The following is a 12,564-nucleotide window of genomic DNA, read 5'->3' as shown; positions in this document are numbered from 1 at the left end:
ATGGATGGCTCAGTGGGTTAGTGCTCTCAGAACAACTGTTGTTAGTCTGATTCCCTCAACACAGCTAAAACAGTCCATAATGGATCTATAATTCATGTGTGAATGAATTGAACAGTCTGTGTTTTGAATAAAAGCACAGACGCCAGTGCATGATTTATTCAGCGTAAATACTCAAAAGTGGCTGCTTTAATATTTCTGATTGTGTTAGCGGTGCCTGGAGCTACGCTGTAACACACTGCTGCGCTCTGGTCAGCTGTGGCCCAGGAGCCATATGGCAGAGCGTCTGAAATGCACCGTCAGAATAAAATCTGTACAGCAGGAGTTCGTTCAGTCCTGAAAGGTAAACACTACACAGAGGCGCCTTATCAGCACAAGTGATAACAATATCCTGACTTCTGTAGTTTTATGATTACTCAGAGAAAAGAGGACAGAGAAGGGTCAGTGTTGACATTGTATCTCAGTGCGTCCATGCTGAAACGTCTCCTTTATTTTGTGGTTTTAAAAGTACTATGATTTTTTTCCCAAAGATACATTTAGCAGTAAGAGTGAGGCACTTCTGTCTGTCTGAGTGCCACCGCTTGACTCCCACTGGATCCAACCACACTAAATATAGTTAAACTAATTAAAGTCACCGTCCACCCCTCCACCACCCTAAAGAAAAAAATTATTAAGGCACCTACGATCATTAAAGGAGCTGTATCCGACAATCATAGCATTAACATAACATTCATCCATTTAATTTCAGTAAGTGCTTATCCTGTTAGGGGTTGCAGGGGGCTGGAGCCTATCCCAGCTGACACTGGGTGAGAGGCAGGGTTCACCCTGGACAGGTCACCAGACCATCACAGGGCTGACACATAAGCCCTTTTCTATAGGAACTGTGTAAATTTACAGGAAAGCCCAATCAGTCTTTTTTCAGCATTGGCAGTATAGAAACAAAATCGGGCATCTACCTACTTTTGTTTATACAGAATGCGCCTTTGTCGGGGCAATGGGGCGCGTGAGCAAGTAACAAAACGTGTAGCTCAGCGTGTGACGTAAACAGTGACGTGGGAGGGAAGCCGCAGCTGGTCAGTCCTTTGGCGATTCTCTCGTGAGTCGACCCGTCCTTCACCGTCCCCGTCATCTGTCGGTTAATGGCCTCTTCGTTTGCGAGGGCAAGGACGGCACGCAATTCCTTGTCTCCCCAGCTGCTCATCTTTACAGTGTCTGTCAGGTTTGCGTTTCCCTCTTGCTACTAGCTGCTCGCTAATTCCTGCTATCAGCTGTTTCCTGTTTATTCACCGCCAGTGGGTCGCACGTGCGGCGTCATCAACAGCTCCTCCCGTTGTGGAAGGTCACCTCGGTCTGTTCAAACTGAAAAAAACTGGGCGCCTCAGATCAACTTGCCAATCCGGCTCCGTGTGTCTAAACGCTTGCAGCTTGCCGGCAAAACGGCCCAACATTCGCAGAAAATCTGGCAGTGTAAAAGGGGCTGACACATAGAGACAGACAACCATTCACACTCACATTCACACCTACGGACAGTTTAGAGTCACGAGTTAACCTGCATGTCTTTGGACTGTGGGAGGAAGCTGGAGCACCTGGAGGAAACCCACGCTGACACAGGGAGAACATGGAAACTGAGCAGAAAGGCTCCCCCACTCTGGGTTCAAACCAGGAACCGTCTTGCTGTGACGCGACAATGCTAACCACTGCATCACTGTGCCGGCAGTTTGTTAATATAACAGCAAACCTCGATTGTGATGTTAGGATATGGCGGACTATGAAGTCACTCTCCCTCTGTGTGAAGTAGGGATGCACGATTTGGATTTTGTGCGGATATGTAACAACTCACTCTCATATTCTCAAGTCTCTTCGACGGCCCACCAGCAGATGGACACATGAAATAGAATACTTTTCAAAGTATGTAATATTCATTCTTTGTGCTAATTAAGAAAACGCTTATTTAAAGGCTGATTCTCGTAGTTCATTTTAAAGTGAATATTGGCTGATACCGATGATGTGCTGATTTTATCGTGCATTCTAGTGTGAAGGATTCCTGTAGATCCTTAAAAAGTTTTAAAAGGCATTGAATTCATTCATCTTAAAATAAGGACTTAATTTGTAGTAAAAATACTAAGACATGGGAAGTAGGGTTGCATCCTGAAATCTCAAAATAAAGGGTAACTTTAAAAACAATTTACCGAATGCGTCTCATATTATTTGTCACAAAAGTCATGTTTTACATTAAAATAAATATTTGGGCAAAATCCTCCCAAATGTTTTTTTGTCTTCAGTTTTGGCTTTTGTAAAATTGGTCTGTGTGTGTGCACGTTACTGTATGCGAGTCCCTGGCCCCCTTTTACACAGCACCTTTATTCCACCTCGGAGTTCTGTATAAAGGGTACACAGTTTGGGTATGGGGTTGTCTCGCCTCTAAGATGACAGCGGGGGTAGCAACAGCACCGATTGTACGTCTCTATAAAAGGGACAGCCGGCAGGACGGAACCATGGATGTGTTTTGAGGTTTTGTTGTATGTAGCAGTTAGCAGCTAGCTCAAAGGAGAAGAACAGAGGCCAAAAATGTCCGCAAGTTGGGAAAACAATGAGGTCCGAGAGCTCCATATCCTCCAAGCAAAGCGCGAGATCAGCTGCCATATAAGAGGGACGCAGTGTTATGCCATCGTAATTGTTTATAAAGCGTTGCTGACACATTGGCACTGTTGTGTTACATGTCAAACAAATCATGCCTCTTTGCCTCTGGGATGCTGGCATGATATCTGAAATCACACACTTGGTCGGCATGATGCAGCTGTTGTTTGGTTCTGTGTAAAAATGCAAAGGCAGCGTAAAGAAGAGACTTTCTAGTGGCTCCATAGTGTGATCTCTGTGTAAAAAGTGTTCCTGTGTGTGTATCTCACTGGCTAGTGGCTAGTGGCTAATCACTGGCGTGCTGCACTGCGCTCATACGATGGTTATCGCTGATAACAGAGAGTGTGGCATCCAACCTTCAGTTTACCCCACATAGCACCATTAGCTCTGTCAGCACTGTTGCCTTTGGTAACACTGTTTATGCTTTTAGCATTGTTAGCTGCTAGCCACCTGCTCAGCCGCCTCCATGTTTAGAGCTGTGTGCAGGCAATCTCGGCTCAGACTGTGAGTCATAGATAAGCTCCATAAACTGTTCATCTCTGAGCAGATGACAACTAAAGATTGCTCCACGATAACAGAACAAGTAGCCGTATACATCCATCACTGCCTTTTTCTAAACAGTCATTGACAGAGAAACCGTTTTGACAGCACCCAAAGCATTTTTCAGAGACTACCATGACCTATGACACCTGACCAAGTGGTATTTGTGTGCGGTCCCCCTCCTCCAGTGGTGAGTTTGCTACGTTACCCTGACTCGAACTAAATAATTGCCTCGTTACTCATTGGAAAACACTCTTCATTCAAACTCAACAGAAACCAAATTAAAAACCTGATAAGAGACAGGGATATAAGTGGAACTTTTTTTTTAAAGATTTTTTTGGGCATTTTTGCCTTTAATGCACAGGACAGGTAAGTATGAAAGGGGGAGAGAGAGAGAGAGAGAGAATGACATGCAGCAAAGTGCCACGAGCTGGATTTGAACCCGGGCCGCTGCGGCAACAGCCTTGTACATGGAGCGCCTGCTCTACCACCCAGCCACCGACGCCCCGTAAGTCGAACTTTTTGAAACAGCAGCTGTAAGTCTGTGCTTCTAGATTAATACGAGAATTAGCCACCTTGTTAGCATGCAGGTCAGAGTAACATTAGCCACCTAGAGAAGCCAATACGAAAGTGCCAAAAACTGCAGTTCCACAAGTGGCCACTTGAGGCTTGCTCTACAAGTGTGACCTTTAAGTTTAAATCACCAACTTTACAGCAGAAATAAACATGTTTACAGCCTGGTCTCGATAACTTATTACCCTGTTCTTGACAACTGTACAGAGGCTGAATTTTTATGTAACTCACCTGTTTAAATTTGCCAAACTATTGTCACTTTTGGCTCCAAAAATCTAAGATGGCAACAGCCAAAATGCCAAACTTTAAATTGGAGTCCACAAACCAATGGGTAATGTTAGCTACATCCATTATTCTAATACAGTCTATGGGTGGTACTAGCTCTGTTTCCCCATGTGACCCTCACCTTGTAGGTCATAGCGGCCCCTCAAAGTCTGAGAGAGAGAGACGTGTGAAACATTTGGATCCACATTGCAGTTAATTCACCATAAAACAGATGGATGATGCTTCACAGGAGGAACTTTTCAAAGTTGTTGCCACTCTCAGTCTATTTAATTATTTTTCATACTTTTTTACGACATGGGGATTATTAGCAAATGACAGGGTTTGCTGTCATTAATTAATTCCTTTAATTTTTTTGGAAGGTGACCTTTGCCTTTGGTGTACTGATTCATGTGTTAAAACAAGTGGAGAGTTAAAAGCACAGTTTTAAATTGCAGTGGAAACACAGCCGGCCTAAGTGGCCAGAATGGCTCAGAAGAATAATGCTCTTCTGTATCCCCCAGGTTATTATTGTCTTCAATAGGCCTCCTGCTGATTTGAAATGGACTCATTGTCCACAGTGATGGGCACCTCTGCTCAATTAGCCTCTCTCCACTTAATCGTGCTGAGCTATTGCCGGTCGCATCCTCGCACCGTCGCACGCACATGAATACACACTGACACATACAGAAGAGCAGGCGCGAGCATGGCTGCACGCACGCACCCTCTCGCACGGAAAGACGTCAGCGGGTGTAAAAATAGATTTTATAAATGGGGGAAAAAGTGTTTTATGTTTACAAGGGGTGATGTCATGTTTGGTTTAGATCCATAGCTGACGAATCGGAGGGCAGCTGTGGCGAGTATCAGCCTGCTCAGCTTTGGCTCCACTGACTGCTGCTTTATTTTTTGGTGCTTTTAAAGGAGCGGAGTTCAAGGAGTTGCAGTCTGTGTGTGCATCTTGTGTGTGTTGTTTTCAGCGGCGGAGGCATGCACGCAGTGACGCTGCTCCGGTTGCCAAGCAACACAGGAACGTGGGTGGAAGGATTTCCTGTCCTTAGGAAGCTTTGTTTATAAGTGGGGGGGAGAGAGTGTGTATGTATATGCGTGTGTGTGTAGATTTCAGTGTGCATTTCAGCAGTATGCTTGAGTGCTTGTGTGCTTTTAATGCACTCTTCGCCTCAAGTAAAAGTGCGAGAGAAAAGTCACTTAAGACACACACAGACACACAGCACACTGTGTGTACACTGTGCACACAGAGGAAAGGCAAAAAAGGCCCTTTCTAGTCTGTTGAGTTGGATTTGCGTTGCATAACTCTGACTGTGTTTGCAGCGCTCTGTCTCCTCCTCTTCTACCCAAACACTCTCACCATGTCACAGCCGCCATGCTCACGCCAGGCCGCCTCCCGCTAATGATGTCATCAGCATGCCTCATTTTATGTCTCCTCTCACACATGAGATTGCAATTATGTGTTCTTGCCCTGCATGTGATCACAAAAAAAACACACACAGCATGCCTGTCCTGCAGGCGTTGGACCCGTGATTACGTAATGGACACTGAGTGAATGGGATGACGTCAGCTTGGCTCTCTCTGACTCTCCTGTCTTTCTGGCTAGCTACAGTGATGTCATAAGTGGATGCAGCCATACACCGTGTGTGTGTATGTGTGTGTGTTGGCATGCATAATCGTGTGTGGAGACAAAAATGACCTCAGGAGCCATCTGATTTATATAATGTGTTTACTCCTCCTCCTCTTTTCCCCTCGTCCTTTCCCCTTAAAGTGGAAAGACTTCACAGCTAATAGATACTTTATTGTTCTGCAGCAACGTGAGGCGTTTAGAGATGCTCGTGCAGCACACACACACTGTTGCAGCCTGTTGCGGCCCCCTGAGACTGGCTTCTATTTGAAATGAATATCCCAGTGTCTCGCAACTGGTAACTCCATCGTCTTGTTGCCCTCCGTCTGCGACTGTCTGACCTTTGTTGATTCTCATCCCGAGACTCGCCAACAATCACAGGCAGGCAGCGAATGAAAGGAGAACGAGATGCTGCTGGGTCGTCTCCACAGATACTGTACGTGCCAGTTCTTATTTTAGCTAGAGAAAACACAGCGTCATGGAGAAAGAGGAGCGATTTGGTGGTTGGCCTTCTCCAGCTCTCGACAAAAATATCTGTTTTTAGCTCGCTGTTTGAGCTACGGGGTTTTAAGCACAGAGGAAGAGTGCTCTATTTGTGTCTTGGGTTGAATAGGCCGCCTGTTGTGTTCTCCAGGCGTTGCGGTCGAGGCTCTGAACATCAGCCATCGAACGTTGGATGGGAGAACTGGGAGCTTTTAACAGACCTGAACACACACACAAAGATGCACAGCCACACTTTGTCTTTCCGCCGTCCTCTCCCACTTTCTCTCTTTACCCTCAAACCCCAAACCGAAGGGAAGTCACACCACACAGTGACTTAACAGTTTACAAGCTGAGCAACAACACACACACGGTATAAATACACACATGCACAAATTCAAAATATGCAGATTTTCCTAATAAACTGATTAGTATTAACTCAGCCGCGCTAAGACCAAACCACAAACGGTCCACTGTATGTTCCACTAACCACACACAGCAGCTTAACACTGCACAGGATGGCTTGCACACACATACACACACATATGCATAAATAAACACAAAGACAAAACCCACACACACACACTGTAGACCCAGCCCAAAGCAAAGCATAAATAGATTTCTTTTGCATAGTTCATAAGAGAAAGGTTGGTGTTTTGTTGTAACCCATCTGTGCTTTTCCAGCAGATGTTTAGGCTCTAAACGCGGGTGTTTTGTAGCAACCCGTCAGTGTTCTTCTAGCGGCTTTTGAGGTTTCAAACATGAGCGTTTTGTAGAGACCTATCTAAGTTGTTTCAGCAGCTTTTCAGGCTCCAAATGCAGGTGTTTTGTTGTGAACCATCAGTGCTTTTCCAGCAGCTTTTTAGGCTCCAGAGGTTGGTGTTTTAACATGAACCATCAGTGTTTTACCAGCAACTTTTTTGGCTCCAGACGCAGGTGTTTTGTAGCAGCCTATCAGTGTTTTTCCTCTGGCTTTTAGGCTTCAAATGTGGGTGTTTTGTAGTAACCCCTCAGTGTTTTTCCACTGGCTTTTAGGCTCCAAATACAGGTGATACGCAGGAACCTATTTGTGATTTCCAACGGCTTTTTAGGCACTAAATGTGGGTGTTGTGTAGCAACCTATCCATGTTTTTCCGGCGGCTTCTTGGGCTCCAAACTTGGGTGTTTTGTAGGGACCCATCACTGTTTTTGCAGAGACTTTTTAGGCTCCAAATGCAGGTGTTTTAAGGTTCACCATCAGCGTTTTAGCAGCTGCTTTCCAGGCCCCAAACATGGGTGTTTTGTAGCAACCCCTCTGTGTTTTTACATTGCTTTTAGGCTGCAAATACAGGACCCATCTGTGATTCTACAGTAGCTTTAAAGGCACCAGACGTGGGTGTTTTGTAGTAACCCCTCAGTGTTTTTCCACTGGCTTTTAGGCTCCAAACACAGGTGTTATACAGGGGCCCATTTGTGTTTTCCAACAGCTTCTTAGGCACCAAATGCAGGTGTTTTGTAGCGACCCACTAGTGATTTTTCAGCTGCTTTTCAGGCTCCAAACATGGTTCATTTATGACTACCTGTTGGTGTTTTTCAACGGGATTGTGCCACAAGAAGCGGTAGCTTTTCACTGAGACATTGCTGCATTACCTGCTGGCATTGTGACACCAAAACTGTAATTAAAGCCAAAACATGCCCTTTTCCTGACTATAACCAGGTGTTTTTTTGCCTACACATAACCACATTGACCACAGTGTCTGCTACATAATAACGTGTAAATGTAACTTATCTGTGGTTTGCAGAGATGATGGCAACATTTTTTCTGGTGATTCGGCTGTCAGGCCATAACTGCACAAATAAATCACAGATGCCGTCCAAACAATGACCGAACTTCACTTCAACAAGTAACAGTTGGACACAGATGCGCAACTACAGTAATTGTATACATATGTGCACACACACACACACACACACACACATATACACATGCACACGCTCACCCCCCACCCCCCAGCAGTCTTAGGGCCTTAGTCAGCGTCTGTGTGTCCATGCGTGGGCCTGTTCCCTGGCAGTGTGAGGGGAAAAAATACCTTCCCATATGATGTAAACACCAAAGTCCCTGTGTGTGTATGTGTGTGTGTGTGTGTGTGTGTAAATGCATGAGTGTGTGTGCGTGTGCATGCTCGTAAGCTTGTGTGTGTATGTGTGTGTGTCCGTGTGTGTGTGTGTGTGTGACTGGCATTCTCTGAGATAGGATTCGCTCTCTGTGACAGTTTACCAAATTATTCCACAACACTGTGCAGTTTCTTTTTAAAGATAAGTTTCTCTGCCATCTCCGCTTTGTTCCACTGCACACAGTGGAAAGAGACGGCAGAGACGGCGGAGACAGAGGGGCTGACATGTGACATCACTAACTAAAGCGAGGAAGTAAGGTAAAAGCAGAGGCCACTGCTTTTAACTAAATTATTAGAAATGTCTCGTATTGATTTTGTGATGGTTTTAGAGGACGCAGCACTTTGTTTGGAGTAATGCCGAACCAGTGAACTTCATTATTGTTACTGTTGTGTAGAAATATGATTATTGACTCCTCGGGAGGCCCCTCAGTTTTTCTGTTTTAATGTATGACTCACATATTAAACGGTATGATTGTGTGTGTGCATGTATGAAGACACATCAAACGCACTGCACTGATTTTATCATAGAAAACAAAAACAGCATTTTAACCTGCAGACCAGGAAAACGATATGCTTGAATGTAACCTGAAATTATTACAGCTAGTCTGATTTTAACATATTGCATGAAGTTTGTGAGAGACCGCTGCTTTTGTACACTTTTCTTTGCTAATAGGACAAAGAGAGGAGAGATTTGTTACCTTGGGAGAAAACAAATCTGTATTTCGACAACCTGGGTGTCAGAACAGTCAGTCAGTGTGCACTAAATATTTTTTTTACACCAACGCACTCTTAATTCTGCTCTCAGATGCAATGAAATGCTTGGTAAATGCAGTTATCATAGTATGTGTAAGCAGTGTTGGGCAAGCTACTTGGAAAGTGTAGTGAGCTAAGCTACTAGTTACTCTAATATTAAATGAAGCTTCACTACATCAAAGCTATCACCCTCAGAAATGTAGCAAGCTAAGATACAGCAAAATGAAAGTAACTAGTGAAACTACATCCAAGCTTTTTACTAAATTGAACCAACTTCGTGCCAAGTCAGTGTTATCTTACTGATCAATAAAACTGTCAGTCAAACAGATAGCCAGGTAAAAAAGTTAAGTTCAATTGTTTAATGAACAGTGAGCTGCACTAACTCCCAACATGACTCAAACCACAACAGCAAGAATGAAGACCTGCTTCAAACAGTCACAACATGGTCAAAAACGTACATGCGTGTATGTATGTGTATGTACACTGCAAAAACTCAAAGTCTTACCAAGAATATTTATTTCTAGTCAAAACAAATCTCATTACAATTGAAATGAGACTCATCACCTAAAAAGTAACTTCTTTTTAGACAATTTTCACTTGAAATAAGTAGAAAAAAAATCTGTCAGTGGAGCAAGTTTTTTTTTTCTTATTGCAAGCAAAAAAAAACTTGCTCCATGGGCAGATTTTCATACTTATTTCAAGTATATTTTAAGTGTAAAGAGATTTGTTTTGACTAGAAATGAGGCTAGCAAGCACATTTTAGTTAACACATTTTATAGTGAGCAGCATACACATGTATGTCCCCTACAAATCCCAACCGTGTATACAAAGTTTGAATGAACGAGACGGACGCAAAGGAAACGGAGGCTGCGCATTGATCCTTTTTCCTCTGTCTGCAGGAACGAATAAAAATCCCCTTCATGATGGGGTCAAATGGATTATATGCATTATTAACCACAAAACAAGCAAATACTTCATCTTAATGACATATAACACCCATTATTTACTTCAGATGAATCCTCTAAGCAAATGACCATGTTGAATTGAAATTAGTTTATCACGTTAAATGTCCGAAATTGTATGAAATTGCTCCAATGCGTTAAACCAATCTTTGCACTTAATCACACAGCCTGATATGCCCTGGCAAACACAGCAGACTGCTGTACAGACCGTTGGTCTTTCTTACCCTAACCCTGGTTATTTTCTGAAAGCACAGAGCAAAGAAATGTCTTTTTTTTCTCCCCCGGTCTGCTGTCAGCAGGAGTGGCGGCTGCAGCGGGGATTTCAGCACCACGGACGGCGCGCATAAAAAAGACTTGACAAACGTCTCCTCTTAAATGTGTTTGCTGCTAGAGAAATTATACATAATAAATGAAGACAGTGACATATTTTCAATAAAAAACAATGAGTTGAACGTTCATTTCAAGCTTTTGTAGTACAGTGAGTTTCAGAATTGTGCGAGTGCGGCCAGTGTTTTATGCAGGAAACTCGATATGGACTTGAAAATCAATTTCGGAGTGGGGGTCGTTCGGAATGGCGGTGTTTGGGAATGGAAGGCTGTCCCCCGTCAGGTTCATGCAGAAGTGACTCTGTGTGGTAGCGGCGACAGTTTTATTTCAGTCCATAACAGAAATCCCCGCCTCGTTTGAGCTTCAGAAATGATTTTGGAAATGTAGCTTGTGTGGTGATCAATAAAAGAGCTTAACTACTGAGAAGTTCCTTGATTCAGAAAACAGCGACGCTACCACCAAGCTACTGAGAAATGAAGTTAAACTATAAACGTCCGCTACTGTAGTGACGCTACTGCCCAACACTGTGTGTAAGCTATGGAAATTATATTAATTGGATCATATTCACAGGAAGTTTCAAATATGTCACCTGTGTCCCTTATAAATTAAGACATCCCACTAAGTTGTGAGGGAAACTACTTTATTCTTTGATTTTCGGTTGCTGGAAAAAATCTTGTCAATGGTAAAATTTCAATTAAGGACACGTCTGACTTAATACAGACTCAGAATCAAACATTTTGACTGTGTCAGTTTGGAAAACTGCCAAATTTAAAGTTTCACATTTGTGCACCTTCAAACAGCTCCACTTCTAAACACTTTCCTCTTCTAAAAGTGGAGAAAGTTTGTTTGGAGCTCTGCATTTAGGGGGGATTCAGGCCAAAAACAGTCCTGTGTCAAAACCTGCGTGTTGTATAATGAACCAGTGAAACATGAAACACACCTGATGTGAATATCAGACACTGAAACACTTTGTAATACTTACAGATTTTCCAACTATGTGAAATAATCACGCAGCAGTTAGTCTGTTATTTGTTGCAGCGATCTCAAGATAAACAGTAGAAATACTACGTTCACGTTAAAAAATGATCCACCAGGACCTGCAGGTACTTGGTTTGCCATCGCAGCACCTTGCGTGGTTAAATGCTGGAGGGCTGAACGCAGCCTGAGGCCAGTTGGACAGGAGCATTTTCACCAAGAAACGGTGCTTAATTCATCTCCTGCACAACCTGGATCAACTTCCTAGCCCAGTGTTTATGTTTGGAATCACTGCTGTGCACAAAGGGACCGAGGCAGAGAGGACAGCAGCCTTGTTCCTGTGATAACCTATAAAGAATTCAGCACACAGATGGGCTGAGCTACCTGCAGTCCTGGAAAAAAAGTTGTATTCAATGTCACTTTACTGTAACTGTACTCTGTGCTGGGTTAATGTTGTCCGCAGGGGCTGCTGTAGAGTGGATACCCATTGGGTCGGACTGGGTTCGACCAAGTATTTGCAAATGATGTTGGGGTTTTGGTTGGATTTGGCCACATGGCGTGATGCTGCAGAATCTTTTTAGTGAACATACAGTGTAAAAATTAAAATTAAAATTCTCGTTTATTGCTGGGGTTTGTAATTTACATGATAACGCATGAACTCAGCTCACATTATCTGTGTTGGTTCTGACATACATAACAAAATGCCTGTCAGGTTTAGGTCAGGCTCAGTTACTGGTGTCTTGGACTCAGGTTCTGTTTGGACGTGTAGCTATGGCACAAGTCACTCTTATGTCTGTCATGCCTTTCCAGAAGAGTGTTCTGATTTCGTTACTGCCTACGTCACTTATGCTAGAAGGTCAAAGGACCCCACGGACAGTTCTTACGTCCACACTCTTGCTAGCTGTTCTGTAGTATGCTTGCTAGTTGTGTTAGCAGTTGTGTTGCTACAGCTGGAGATACCAGCAGAATTCAACACGTCTCCTCCCACAGGACGAAACAATGAACCGTCACACAACACTTCGTCCAACTCATCATAAAATGGACAAGTCATAGAGCGTCAGTTGTCACCAAAACAACCACCACGTCCAGCATTGATGACGCAGTCCTTGCGGGGGACGCATCAGGACACATTAGTCTTTTAGGCTACAAAAGATATGTGGTCAAATGTGCCCTAGAGACAGAAAAATAGAGTCCACTCACCATAAATATTTAATTAGATTACCACTGAGGTGACGCTTCGAAGTTCACGCTTTCATCTGACATGAAGCTCAAA

The 12,564-nt window shown here is 43.6% G+C and overlaps 1 protein-coding gene across 2 annotated transcripts in view; it reads left to right on the top strand.

The window, feature by feature from the left end:
- LOC125897082 (forkhead box protein N3-like) overlaps window positions 1-12,564 on the top strand; it is a 101,104-nt gene that overhangs the window by 2,127 nt on the left and 86,413 nt on the right. Inside the window, exon 1 of one of the 2 annotated variants that reach the window (XM_049590145.1) lies at window positions 8,475-8,532. The exons of the other annotated variant lie outside the window; for it this stretch is intronic. The gene's annotated coding sequence lies outside the window, so the exon portion shown is untranslated. Of the gene's footprint in view, window positions 1-8,474; window positions 8,533-12,564 lie in introns of those variants that run through there. 2 annotated transcript variants of the gene reach the window in all.

Source organism: Epinephelus fuscoguttatus, linkage group LG11, assembly GCF_011397635.1.
Source record: "Epinephelus fuscoguttatus linkage group LG11, E.fuscoguttatus.final_Chr_v1".
Classification (NCBI taxonomy): Eukaryota; Metazoa; Chordata; class Actinopteri; order Perciformes; family Serranidae; genus Epinephelus; species Epinephelus fuscoguttatus.
This window is presented reverse-complemented; position numbering and strand designations above follow the sequence as displayed.